Consider the following 15410-nt stretch of genomic DNA (forward strand, 5'->3'; position numbering starts at 1 on the left):
CTACGGCTTAGGCCGCTCTCTCAGTGTGGCTGCTCTGTGTCTGCAGGCAGCGAGGGGCTGCAAGCTTCCTGTGTTCGCACCTATATCACCTGCGCTTGCTTGTCAGAGACAGACTATCTCAAAACATACAATTCACTCCATGAATTGATTGCTACGGCATCTGTTATCAGCAGTCACAACCAGCAACACCAGTAGCAGCCGACTGCACGCAAAGAATGGGAACGTGCAGTGGGATTTACGTGAACTCGGCAAAAGGCATATCTTTCCGACGTAGGCTTGAGAATATTATGGGAACACTTGTACTGTTTCTAAATTAAGTGTAGGTGTGGGAGGAGGGTGCTTCCTGCGCACGAATAAAAGCACTCTTGCCAATTGTGGATGCTAATCGTTCGCTTGTATCTGCCTAGACACCTCTGCTAGTTGTGAATTATTCCACTTGCATGGCAAGGTGCAAATGTAGGTGTGTTAAAAATTCTGGAGGCGCTGGGTATCGATCCCAGTACCTCTCGCACGCCAACCGAGCGCTCTACCACCTGAGCTACGCCCACCCCCCCGATGACTAACAGTGCTACATACAGCCATATCAACGTCACAGACCCTTGCACTCCCATTATTCCGCAGACAAATCCTACTCTCTATGTATCAGTGAGGGTGTCTTTCAGGTTTCGTGCATTCTGTATCGAATCGTAGTTGGCCACAATGAAAGTGGCACGCATAACGTCGAAAATAGAGTTCGGACATCGCTCTGAGTATGACGAACGTGTTGTCCACTCTCTAGACTTCAATGACATTAAGCCTTGATACCTTAGACAGATCTGCACTCGATGACACCTCGATAACAGCCGGTCCCCACACTTACATCTTGCTCTCCTTATGTCAGTACACATCATATCAGTCTGTGACGCTGGTTTTGCAACTTCTTGCGTGCCTTTAGGTTCGCCGCGACCAGCACTTACCATGCACTGACCACAAAACATGGAGGCGCCGGGGCTTGAACCCGAGACCTTTCACACACTAAGCGAACGATCTGCCAAGTGAGCTACGGCTGCACACACGACAAAGCCTGCCTATTCTCCATTCTTTGCGACTCTGATGTGCACGGACACGATGGTTGGTTGGTTTGTAGCGGCGAAGGTACCAGAGTACAAAGGCGCGGACACGTTCATATACACAAGAGTTCCAAGTAGTTTCGATGCTCTGGTATTACGAATGCAAATTACGTCTGTTTTTAACGTCTTAAATTGAAAGGGCGGTCACAAATTGGTCCATTTCACTCCTTGTCGACAATCACACAGCACCTGAGATAACAAGCACATCTCGAGCCCCATTGTGCACTGCATTGTTCATGCCATCTCAGTGCCTCGCTCTTTGCTACTGTGTACCACTCTTGTCGTCCAACTGCAAAACACTGGGCCACAACAAGTTTCCGCGTCTCCATTGCACTGATCATACTCCGAAACGCTCCCCAAACTTGGCAATCACCCATGCAGCCGACTTTTCCGACTTTACACGACGCTCACGCAACGCTCACGCTAGTGGCAGCCTTATTTATAGTTCGACGTCGCGCCAAAGCGAATGAGCACATTTCGCCTACGGCTTAGGCCGCTCTCTCAGTGTGGCTGCTCTGTGTCTGCAGGCAGCGAGGGGCTGCAAGCTTCCTGTGTTCGCACCTATATCACCTGCGCTTGCTTGTCAGAGACAGACTATCTCAAAACATACAATTCACTCCATGAATTGATTGCTACGGCATCTGTTATCAGCAGTCACAACCAGCAACACCAGTAGCAGCCGACTGCACGCAAAGAATGGGAACGTGCAGTGGGATTTACGTGAACTCGGCAAAAGGCATATCTTTCCGACGTAGGCTTGAGAATATTATGGGAACACTTGTACTGTTTCTAAATTAAGTGTAGGTGTGGGAGGAGTGTGCTTCCTGCGCACGAATAAAAGCACGCTTGCCAATTGTGGATGCTAATCGTTCGCTTGTATCTGCCTAGACACCTCTGCTAGTTGTGAATTATTCCACTTGCATGGCAAGGTGCGAATGTAGGTGTGTTAAAAATTCTGGAGGCGCTGGGTATCGATCCCAGTACCTCTCGCACGCCAACCGAGCGCTCTACCACCTGAGCTACGCCCACCCCCCCGATGACTAACAGTGCTACATACAGCCATATCAACGTCACAGACCCTTGCACTCCCATTATTCCGCAGACAAATCCTACTCTCTATGTATCAGTGAGGGTGTCTTTCAGGTTTCGTGCATTCTGTATCGAATCGTAGTTGGCCACAATGAAAGTGGCACGCATAACGTCGAAAATAGAGTTCGGACATCGCTCTGAGTATGACGAACGTGTTGTCCACTCTCTAGACTTCAATGACATTAAGCCTTGATACCTTAGACAGATCTGCACTCGATGACACCTCGATAACAGCCGGTCCCCACACTTACATCTTGCTCTCCTTATGTCAGTACACATCATATCAGTCTGTGACGCTGGTTTTGCAACTTCTTGCGTGCCTTTAGGTTCGCCGCGACCAGCACTTACCATGCACTGACCACAAAACATGGAGGCGCCGGGGCTTGAACCCGAGACCTTTCACACACTAAGCGAACGATCTGCCAACTGAGCTACGGCTGCACACACGACAAAGCCTGCCTATTCTCCATTCTTTGCGACTCTGATGTGCACGGACACGATGGTTGGTTGGTTTGTAGCGGCGAAGGTACCAGAGTACAAAGGCGCGGACACGTTCATATACACAAGAGTTCCAAGTAGTTTCGATGCTCTGGTATTACGAATGCAAATTACGTCTGTTTTTAACGTCTTAAATTGAAAGGGCGGTCACAAATTGGTCCATTTCACTCCTTGTCGACAATCACACAGCACCTGAGATAACAAGCACATCTCGAGCCCCATTGTGCACTGCATTGTTCATGCCATCTCAGTGCCTCGCTCTTTGCTACTGTGTACCACTCTTGTCGTCCAACTGCAAAACACTGGGCCACAACAAGTTTCCGCGTCTCCATTGCACTGATCATACTCCGAAACGCTCCCCAAACTTGGCAATCACCCATGCAGCCGACTTTTCCGACTTTACACGACGCTCACGCTAGTGGCAGCCTTATTTATAGTTCGACATCGCGCCAAAGCGAATGAGCACATTTCGCCTACGGCTTAGGCCGCTCTCTCAGTGTGGCTGCTCTGTGTCTGCAGGCAGCGAGGGGCTGCAAGCTTCCTGTGTTCGCACCTATATCACCTGCGCTTGCTTGTCAGAGACAGACTATCTCAAAACATACAATTCACTCCATGAATTGATTGCTACGGCATCTGTTATCAGCAGTCACAACCAGCAACACCAGTAGCAGCCGACTGCACGCAAAGAATGGGAACGTGCAGTGGGATTTACGTGAACTCGGCAAAAGGCATATCTTTCCGACGTAGGCTTGAGAATATTATGGGAACACTTGTACTGTTTCTAAATTAAGTGTAGGTGTGGGAGGAGGGTGCTTCCTGCGCACGAATAAAAGCACGCTTGCCAATTGTGGATGCTAATCGTTCGCTTGTATCTGCCTAGACACCTCTGCTAGTTGTGAATTATTCCACTTGCATGGCAAGGTGCGAATGTAGGTGTGTTAAAAATTCTGGAGGCGCTGGGTATCGATCCCAGTACCTCTCGCACGCCAACCGAGCGCTCTACCACCTGAGCTACGCCCACCCCCCCGGTGACTAATAGTGCTACATAAAGCCATATCAACGTCACAGACCCTTGCACTCCAATTATTCCGCAGACGAATCCTACTCTCTATGTATCAGTGAGGGTGTCTTTCAGGTTTCGTGCATTCTGTATCGAATCGTAGTTGGCCACAATGAAAGTGGCACGCATAACGTCGAAAATAGAGTTCGGACATCGCTCTGAGTATGACGAACGTGTTGTCCACTCTCTAGACTTCAATGACGTTAAGCCTTGATACCTTAGACAGATCTGCACTCGATGACACCTCGATAACAGCTGGTCCCCACACTTACATCTTGCTCTCCTTATGTCAGTACACATCATATCAGTCTGTGACGCTGGTTTTGCAACTTCTTGCATGCCTGTAGGTTCGCCGTGACCAGCACTTACCATGCACTGACCACAAAACATGTAGGCGCCGGGGCTTGAGCCCGAGACCTTTCACACACTAAGCGAACGATCTGCCAACTGAGCTACGGCTGCACACACGACAAAGCCTGCCTATTCTCCATTCTTTGCGACTCTGATGTGCACGGACACGATGGTTGGTTGGTTTGTAGCGGCGAAGGTACCAGAGTACAAAGGCGCGGACACGTTCATATACACAAGATTTCCAAGTAGTTTCGATGCTCTGGTATTACGAATGCAAATTCCGTCTGTTTTTAACGTCTTAAATTGAAAGGGCGGTCACAAATTGGTCCATTTCACTCCTTGTCGACAATCACACAGCACCTGAGATAACAAGCACATCTCGAGCCCCATTGTGCACTGCATTGTTCATGCCATCTCAGTGCCTCGCTCTTTGCTACTGTGTACCACTCTTGTCGTCCAACTGCAAAACACTGGGCCACAACAAGTTTCCGCGTCTCCATTGCACTGATCATACTCCGAAACGCTCCCCAAACTTGGCAATCACCCATGCAGCCGACTTTTCCGACTTTACACGACGCTCACGCTAGTGGCAGCCTTATTTATAGTTCGACGTCGCGCCAAAGCGAATGAGCACATTTCGCCTACGGCTTAGGCCGCTCTCTCAGTGTGGCTGCTCTGTGTCTGCAGGCAGCGAGGGGCTGCAAGCTTCCTGTGTTCGCACCTATATCACCTGCGCTTGCTTGTCAGAGACAGACTATCTCAAAACATACAATTCACTCCATGAATTGATTGCTACGGCATCTGTTATCAGCAGTCACAACCAGCAACACCAGTAGCAGCCGACTGCACGCAAAGAATGGGAACGTGCAGTGGGATTTACGTGAACTCGGCAAAAGGCATATCTTTCCGACGTAGGCTTGAGAATATTATGGGAACACTTGTACTGTTTCTAAATTAAGTGTAGGTGTGGGAGGAGGGTGCTTCCTGCGCACGAATAAAAGCACGCTTGCCAATTGTGGATGCTAATCGTTCGCTTGTATCTGCCTAGACACCTCTGCTAGTTGTGAATTATTCCACTTGCATGGCAAGGTGCGAATGTAGGTGTGTTAAAAATTCTGGAGGCGCTGGGTATCGATCCCAGTACCTCTCGCACGCCAACCGAGCGCTCTACCACCTGAGCTACGCCCACCCCCCCGGTGACTAACAGTGCTACATAAAGCCATATCAACGTCACAGACCCTTGCACTCCAATTATTCCGCAGACGAATCCTACTCTCTATGTATCAGTGAGGGTGTCTTTCAGGTTTCGTGCATTCTGTATCGAATCGTAGTTGGCCACAATGAAAGTGGCACGCATAACGTCGAAAATAGAGTTCGGACATCGCTCTGAGTATGACGAACGTGTTGTCCACTCTCTAGACTTCAATGACGTTAAGCCTTGATACCTTAGACAGATCTGCACTCGATGACACCTCGATAACAGCTGGTCCCCACACTTACATCTTGCTCTCCTTATGTCAGTACACATCATATCAGTCTGTGACGCTGGTTTTGCAACTTCTTGCGTGCCTGTAGGTTCGCCGTGACCAGCACTTACCATGCACTGACCACAAAACATGTAGGCGCCGGGGCTTGAACCCGAGACCTTTCACACACTAAGCGAACGATCTGCCAACTGAGCTACGGCTGCACACACGACAAAGCCTGCCTATTCTCCATTCTTTGCGACTCTGATGTGCACGGACACGATGGTTGGTTGGTTTGTAGCGGCGAAGGTACCAGAGTACAAAGGCGCGGACACGTTCATATACACAAGATTTCCAAGTAGTTTCGATGCTCTGGTATTACGAATGCAAATTCCGTCTGTTTTTAACGTCTTAAATTGAAAGGGCGGTCACAAATTGGTCCATTTCACTCCTTGTCGACAATCACACAGCACCTGAGATAACAAGCACATCTCGAGCCCCATTGTGCACTGCATTGTTCATGCCATCTCAGTGCCTCGCTCTTTGCTACTGTGTACCACTCTTGTCGTCCAACTGCAAAACACTGGGCCACAACAAGTTTCCGCGTCTCCATTGCACTGATCATACTCCGAAACGCTCCCCAAACTTGGCAATCACCCATGCAGCCGACTTTTCCGACTTTACACGACGCTCACGCAACGCTCACGCTAGTGGCAGCCTTATTTATAGTTCGACGTCGCGCCAAAGCGAATGAGCACATTTCGCCTACGGCTTAGGCAGCTCTCTCAGTGTGGCTGCTCTGTGTCTGCAGGCAGCGAGGGGCTGCAAGCTTCCTGTGTTCGCACCTATATCACCTGCGCTTGCTTGTCAGAGACAGACTATCTCAAAACATACAATTCACTCCATGAATTGATTGCTACGGCATCTCTTATCAGCAGTCACAACCAGCAACACCAGTAGCAGCCGACTGCACGCAAAGAATGGGAACGTGCAGTGGGATTTACGTGAACTCGGCAAAAGGCATATCTTTCCGACGTAGGCTTGAGAATATTATGGGAACACTTGTACTGTTTCTAAATTAAGTGTAGGTGTGGGAGGAGGGTGCTTCCTGCGCACGAATAAAAGCACGCTTGCCAATTGTGGATGCTAATCGTTCGCTTGTATCTGCCTAGACACCTCTGCTAGTTGTGAATTATTCCACTTGCATGGCAAGGTGCGAATGTAGGTGTGTTAAAAATTCTGGAGGCGCTGGGTATCGATCCCAGTACCTCTCGCACGCCAACCGAGCGCTCTACCACCTGAGCTACGCCCACCCCCCCGGTGACTAACAGTGCTACATAAAGCCATATCAACGTCACAGACCCTTGCACTCCAATTATTCCGCAGACGAATCCTACTCTCTATGTATCAGTGAGGGTGTCTTTCAGGTTTCGTGCATTCTGTATCGAATCGTAGTTGGCCACAATGAAAGTGGCACGCATAACGTCGAAAATAGAGTTCGGACATCGCTCTGAGTATGACGAACGTGTTGTCCACTCTCTAGACTTCAATGACGTTAAGCCTTGATACCTTAGACAGATCTGCACTCGATGACACCTCGATAACAGCTGGTCCCCACACTTACATCTTGCTCTCCTTATGTCAGTACACATCATATCAGTCTGTGACGCTGGTTTTGCAACTTCTTGCGTGCCTGTAGGTTCGCCGTGACCAGCACTTACCATGCACTGACCACAAAACATGTAGGCGCCGGGGCTTGAACCCGAGACCTTTCACACACTAAGCGAACGATCTGCCAACTGAGCTACGGCTGCACACACGACAAAGCCTGCCTATTCTCCATTCTTTGCGACTCTGATGTGCACGGACACGATGGTTGGTTGGTTTGTAGCGGCGAAGGTACCAGAGTACAAAGGCGCGGACACGTTCATATACACAAGATTTCCAAGTAGTTTCGATGCTCTGGTATTACGAATGCAAATTCCGTCTGTTTTTAACGTCTTAAATTGAAAGGGCGGTCACAAATTGGTCCATTTCACTCCTTGTCGACAATCACACAGCACCTGAGATAACAAGCACATCTCGAGCCCCATTGTGCACTGCATTGTTCATGCCATCTCAGTGCCTCGCTCTTTGCTACTGTGTACCACTCTTGTCGTCCAACTGCAAAACACTGGGCCACAACAAGTTTCCGCGTCTCCATTGCACTGATCATACTCCGAAACGCTCCCCAAACTTGGCAATCACCCATGCAGCCGACTTTTCCGACTTTACACGACGCTCACGCAACGCTCACGCTAGTGGCAGCCTTATTTATAGTTCGACGTCGCGCCAAAGCGAATGAGCACATTTCGCCTACGGCTTAGGCAGCTCTCTCAGTGTGGCTGCTCTGTGTCTGCAGGCAGCGAGGGGCTGCAAGCTTCCTGTGTTCGCACCTATATCACCTGCGCTTGCTTGTCAGAGACAGACTATCTCAAAACATACAATTCACTCCATGAATTGATTGCTACGGCATCTCTTATCAGCAGTCACAACCAGCAACACCAGTAGCAGCCGACTGCACGCAAAGAATGGGAACGTGCAGTGGGATTTACGTGAACTCGGCAAAAGGCATATCTTTCCGACGTAGGCTTGAGAATATTATGGGAACACTTGTACTGTTTCTAAATTAAGTGTAGGTGTGGGAGGAGGGTGCTTCCTGCGCACGAATAAAAGCACGCTTGCCAATTGTGGATGCTAATCGTTCGCTTGTATCTGCCTAGACACCTCTGGTAGTTGTTAATTATTCCACTTGCATGGCAAGGTGCGAATGTAGGTGTGTTAAAAATTCTGGAGGCGCTGGGTATCGATCCCAGTACCTCTCGCACGCCAACCGAGCGCTCTACCACCTGAGCTACGCCCACCCCCCCGATGACTAACAGTGCTACATACAGCCATATCAACGTCACAGACCCTTGCACTCCCATTATTCCGCAGACAAATCCTACTCTCTATGTATCAGTGAGGGTGTCTTTCAGGTTTCGTGCATTCTGTATCGAATCGTAGTTGGCCACAATGAAAGTGGCACGCATAACGTCGAAAATAGAGTTCGGACATCGCTCTGAGTATGACGAACGTGTTGTCCACTCTCTAGACTTAAATGACATTAAGCCTTGATACCTTAGACAGATCTGCACTCGATGACACCTCGATAACAGCCGGTCCCCACACTTACATCTTGCTCTCCTTATGTCAGTACACATCATATCAGTCTGTGACGCTGGTTTTGCAACTTCTTGCGTGCCTTTAGGTTCGCCGCGACCAGCACTTACCATGCACTGACCACAAAACATGGAGGCGCCGGGGCTTGAACCCGAGACCTTTCACACACTAAGCGAACGATCTGCCAACTGAGCTACGGCTGCACACACGACAAAGCCTGCCTATTCTCCATTCTTTGCGACTCTGATGTGCACGGACACGATGGTTGGTTGGTTTGTAGCGGCGTAGGTACCAGAGTACAAAGGCGCGGACACGTTCATATACACAAGAGTTCCAAGTAGTTTCGATGCTCTGGTATTACGAATGCAAATTCCGTCTGTTTTTAACGTCTTAAATTGAAAGGGCGGTCACAAATTGGTCCATTTCACTCCTTGTCGACAATCACACAGCACCTGAGATAACAAGCACATCTCGAGCCCCATTGTGCACTGCATTGTTCATGCCATCTCAGTGCCTCGCTCTTTGCTACTGTGTACCACTCTTGTCGTCCAACTGCAAAACACTGGGCCACAACAAGTTTCCGCGTCTCCATTGCACTGATCATACTCCGAAACGCTCCCCAAACTTGGCAATCACCCATGCAGCCGACTTTTCCGACTTTACACGACGCTCACGCTAGTGGCAGCCTTATTTATAGTTCGACGTCGCGCCAAAGCGAATGAGCACATTTCGCCTACGGCTTAGGCCGCTCTCTCAGTGTGGCTGCTCTGTGTCTGCAGGCAGCGAGGGGCTGCAAGCTTCCTGTGTTCGCACCTATATCACCTGCGCTTGCTTGTCAGAGACAGACTATCTCAAAACATACAATTCACTCCATGAATTGATTGCTACGGCATCTGTTATCAGCAGTCACAACCAGCAACACCAGTAGCAGCCGACTGCACGCAAAGAATGGTAACGTGCAGTGGGATTTACGTGAACTCGGCAAAAGGCATATCTTTCCGACGTAGGCTTGAGAATATTATGGGAACACTTGTACTGTTTCTAAATTAAGTGTAGGTGTGGGAGGAGGGTGCTTCCTGCGCACGAATAAAAGCACGCTTGCCAATTGTGGATGCTAATCGTTCGCTTGTATCTGCCTAGACACCTCTGCTAGTTGTGAATTATTCCACTTGCATGGCAAGGTGCGAATGTAGGTGTGTTAAAAATTCTGGAGGCGCTGGGTATCGATCCCAGTACCTCTCGCACGCCAACCGAGCGCTCTACCACCTGAGCTACGCCCACCCCCCCGGTGACTAACAGTGCTACATAAAGCCATATCAACGTCACAGACCCTTGCACTCCAATTATTCCGCAGACGAATCCTACTCTCTATGTATCAGTGAGGGTGTCTTTCAGGTTTCGTGCATTCTGTATCGAATCGTAGTTGGCCACAATGAAAGTGGCACGCATAACGTCGAAAATAGAGTTCGGACATCGCTCTGAGTATGACGAACGTGTTGTCCACTCTCTAGACTTCAATGACGTTAAGCCTTGATACCTTAGACAGATCTGCACTCGATGACACCTCGATAACAGCTGGTCCCCACACTTACATCTTGCTCTCCTTATGTCAGTACACATCATATCAGTCTGTGACGCTGGTTTTGCAACTTCTTGCGTGCCTGTAGGTTCGCCGTGACCAGCACTTACCATGCACTGACCACAAAACATGTAGCCGCCGGGGCTTGAACCCGAGACCTTTCACACACTAAGCGAACGATCTGCCAACTGAGCTACGGCTGCACACACGACAAAGCCTGCCTATTCTCCATTCTTTGCGACTCTGATGTGCACGGACACGATGGTTGGTTGGTTTGTAGCGGCGAAGGTACCAGAGTACAAAGGCGCGGACACGTTCATATACACAAGATTTCCAAGTAGTTTCGATGCTCTGGTATTACGAATGCAAATTCCGTCTGTTTTTAACGTCTTAAATTGAAAGGGCGGTCACAAATTGGTCCATTTCACTCCTTGTCGACAATCACACAGCACCTGAGATAACAAGCACATCTCGAGCCCCATTGTGCACTGCATTGTTCATGCCATCTCAGTGCCTCGCTCTTTGCTACTGTGTACCACTCTTGTCGTCCAACTGCAAAACATTGGGCCACAACAAGTTTCCGCGTCTCCATTGCACTGATCATACTCCGAAACGCTCCCCAAACTTGGCAATCACCCATGCAGCCGACTTTTCCGACTTTACACGACGCTCACGCTAGTGGCAGCCTTATTTATAGTTCGACGTCGCGCCAAAGCGAATGAGCACATTTCGCCTACGGCTTAGGCCGCTCTCTCAGTGTGGCTGCTCTGTGTCTGCAGGCAGCGAGGGGCTGCAAGCTTCCTGTGTTCGCACCTATATCACCTGCGCTTGCTTGTCAGAGACAGACTATCTCAAAACATACAATTCACTCCATGAATTGATTGCTACGGCATCTGTTATCAGCAGTCACAACCAGCAACACCAGTAGCAGCCGACTGCACGCAAAGAATGGTAACGTGCAGTGGGATTTACGTGAACTCGGCAAAAGGCATATCTTTCCGACGTAGGCTTGAGAATATTATGGGAACACTTGTACTGTTTCTAAATTAAGTGTAGGTGTGGGAGGAGGGTGCTTCCTGCGCACGAATAAAAGCACGCTTGCCAATTGTGGATGCTAATCGTTCGCTTGTATCTGCCTAGACACCTCTGCTAGTTGTGAATTATTCCACTTGCATGGCAAGGTGCGAATGTAGGTGTGTTAAAAATTCTGGAGGCGCTGGGTATCGATCCCAGTACCTCTCGCACGCCAACCGAGCGCTCTACCACCTGAGCTACGCCCACCCCCCCGGTGACTAACAGTGCTACATAAAGCCATATCAACGTCACAGACCCTTGCACTCCAATTATTCCGCAGACGAATCCTACTCTCTATGTATCAGTGAGGGTGTCTTTCAGGTTTCGTGCATTCTGTATCGAATCGTAGTTGGCCACAATGAAAGTGGCACGCATAACGTCGAAAATAGAGTTCGGACATCGCTCTGAGTATGACGAACGTGTTGTCCACTCTCTAGACTTCAATGACGTTAAGCCTTGATACCTTAGACAGATCTGCACTCGATGACACCTCGATAACAGCTGGTCCCCACACTTACATCTTGCTCTCCTTATGTCAGTACACATCATATCAGTCTGTGACGCTGGTTTTGCAACTTCTTGCGTGCCTGTAGGTTCGCCGTGACCAGCACTTACCATGCACTGACCACAAAACATGTAGGCGCCGGGGCTTGAACCCGAGACCTTTCACACACTAAGCGAACGATCTGCCAACTGAGCTACGGCTGCACACACGACAAAGCCTGCCTATTCTCCATTCTTTGCGACTCTGATGTGCACGGACACGATGGTTGGTTGGTTTGTAGCGGCGAAGGTACCAGAGTACAAACACTAGATCGCGTGTTATACACAAGATTTCCAAGTAGTTTCGATGCTCTGGTATTACGAATGCAAATTCCGTCTGTTTTTTAACGTCTTAAATTGAAAGGGCGGTCACAAATTGGTCCATTTCACTCCTTGTCGACAATCACACAGCACCTGAGATAACAAGCACATCTCGAGCCCCATTGTGCACTGCATTGTTCACGCCATCTCAGTGCCTCGCTCTTTGCTACTGTGTACCACTCTTGTCGTCCAACTGCAAAACACTGGGCCACAACAAGTTTCCGCGTCTCCATTGCACTGATCATACTCCGAAACGCTCCCCAAACTTGGCAATCACCCATGCAGCCGACTTTTCCGACTTTACACGACGCTCACGCAACGCTCACGCTAGTGGCAGCCTTATTTATAGTTCGACGTCGCGCCAAAGCGAATGAGCACATTTCGCCTACGGCTTAGGCCGCTCTCTCAGTGTGGCTGCTCTGTGTCTGCAGGCAGCGAGGGGCTGCAAGCTTCCTGTGTTCGCACCTATATCACCTGCGCTTGCTTGTCAGAGACAGACTATCTCAAAACATACAATTCACTCCATGAATTGATTGCTACGGCATCTGTTATCAGCAGTCACAACCAGCAACACCAGTAGCAGCCGACTGCACGCAAAGAATGGGAACGTGCAGTGGGATTTACGTGAACTCGGCAAAAGGCATATCTTTCCGACGTAGGCTTGAGAATATTATGGGAACACTTGTACTGTTTCTAAATTAAGTGTAGGTGTGGGAGGAGGGTGCTTCCTGCGCACGAATAAAAGCACGCTTGCCAATTGTGGATGCTAATCGTTCGCTTGTATCTGCCTAGACACCTCTGCTAGTTGTGAATTATTCCACTTGCATGGCAAGGTGCGAATGTAGGTGTGTTAAAAATTCTGGAGGCGCTGGGTATCGATCCCAGTACCTCTCGCACGCCAACCGAGCGCTCTACCACCTGAGCTACGCCCACCCCCCCGATGACTAACAGTGCTACATACAGCCATATCAACGTCACAGACCCTTGCACTCCCATTATTCCGCAGACAAATCCTACTCTCTATGTATCAGTGAGGGTGTCTTTCAGGTTTCGTGCATTCTGTATCGAATCGTAGTTGGCCACAATGAAAGTGGCACGCATAACGTCGAAAATAGAGTTCGGACATCGCTCTGAGTATGACGAACGTGTTGTCCACTCTCTAGACTTAAATGACATTAAGCCTTGATACCTTAGACAGATCTGCACTCGATGACACCTCGATAACAGCCGGTCCCCACACTTACATCTTGCTCTCCTTATGTCAGTACACATCATATCAGTCTGTGACGCTGGTTTTGCAACTTCTTGCGTGCCTTTAGGTTCGCCGCGACCAGCACTTACCATGCACTGACCACAAAACATGGAGGCGCCGGGGCTTGAACCCGAGACCTTTCACACACTAAGCGAACGATCTGCCAACTGAGCTACGGCTGCACACACGACAAAGCCTGCCTATTCTCCATTCTTTGCGACTCTGATGTGCACGGACACGATGGTTGGTTGGTTTGTAGCGGCGAAGGTACCAGAGTACAAAGGCGCGGACACGTTCATATACACAAGAGTTCCAAGTAGTTTCGATGCTCTGGTATTACGAATGCAAATTACGTCTGTTTTTAACGTCTTAAATTGAAAGGGCGGTCACAAATTGGTCCATTTCACTCCTTGTCGACAATCACACAGCACCTGAGATAACAAGCACATCTCGAGCCCCATTGTGCACTGCATTGTTCATGCCATCTCAGTGCCTCGCTCTTTGCTACTGTGTACCACTCTTGTCGTCCAACTGCAAAACACTGGGCCACAACAAGTTTCCGCGTCTCCATTGCACTGATCATACTCCGAAACGCTCCCCAAACTTGGCAATCACCCATGCAGCCGACTTTTCCGACTTTACACGACGCTCACGCAACGCTCACGCTAGTGGCAGCCTTATTTATAGTTCGACGTCGCGCCAAAGCGAATGAGCACATTTCGCCTACGGCTTAGGCCGCTCTCTCAGTGTGGCTGCTCTGTGTCTGCAGGCAGCGAGGGGCTGCAAGCTTCCTGTGTTCGCACCTATATCACCTGCGCTTGCTTGTCAGAGACAGACTATCTCAAAACATACAATTCACTCCATGAATTGATTGCTACGGCATCTGTTATCAGCAGTCACAACCAGCAACACCAGTAGCAGCCGACTGCACGCAAAGAATGGGAACGTGCAGTGGGATTTACGTGAACTCGGCAAAAGGCATATCTTTCCGACGTAGGCTTGAGAATATTATGGGAACACTTGTACTGTTTCTAAATTAAGTGTAGGTGTGGGAGGAGGGTGCTTCCTGCGCACGAATAAAAGCACGCTTGCCAATTGTGGATGCTAATCGTTCGCTTGTATCTGCCTAGACACCTCTGCTAGTTGTGAATTATTCCACTTGCATGGCAAGGTGCGAATGTAGGTGTGTTAAAAATTCTGGAGGCGCTGGGTATCGATCCCAGTACCTCTCGCACGCCAACCGAGCGCTCTACCACCTGAGCTACGCCCACCCCCCCGGTGACTAATAGTGCTACATAAAGCCATATCAACGTCACAGACCCTTGCACTCCAATTATTCCGCAGACGAATCCTACTCTCTATGTATCAGTGAGGGTGTCTTTCAGGTTTCGTGCATTCTGTATCGAATCGTAGTTGGCCACAATGAAAGTGGCACGCATAACGTCGAAAATAGAGTTCGGACATCGCTCTGAGTATGACGAACGTGTTGTCCACTCTCTAGACTTCAATGACGTTAAGCCTTGATACCTTAGACAGATCTGCACTCGATGACACCTCGATAACAGCTGGTCCCCACACTTACATCTTGCTCTCCTTATGTCAGTACACATCATATCAGTCTGTGACGCTACACTAGATCGCGTGTTGCCTGTAGGTTCGCCGTGACCAGCACTTACCATGCACTGACCACAAAACATGTAGGCGCCGGGGCTTGAACCCGAGACCTTTCACACACTAAGCGAACGATCTGCCAACTGAGCTACGGCTGCACACACGACAAAGCCTGCCTATTCTCCATTCTTTGCGACTCTGATGTGCACGGACACGATGGTTGGTTGGTTTGTAGCGGCGAAGGTACCAGAGTACA

General features: G+C 49.4%; 1 non-coding gene across 1 annotated transcript; it reads right to left on the reverse strand.

The window, feature by feature from the left end:
• Window positions 1–10483: 10483 nt before the first annotated feature.
• On the reverse strand, window positions 10484–10556 carry Trnat-agu (transfer RNA threonine (anticodon AGU)). The gene has a single exon. It is a non-coding gene; the product is annotated as a tRNA-Thr (tRNA).
• Window positions 10557–15410: the final 4854 nt, after the last annotated feature.

This window comes from Schistocerca gregaria, chromosome 9, assembly GCF_023897955.1.
Source record: "Schistocerca gregaria isolate iqSchGreg1 chromosome 9, iqSchGreg1.2, whole genome shotgun sequence".
NCBI classification, from domain to species: domain Eukaryota; kingdom Metazoa; phylum Arthropoda; class Insecta; order Orthoptera; family Acrididae; genus Schistocerca; species Schistocerca gregaria.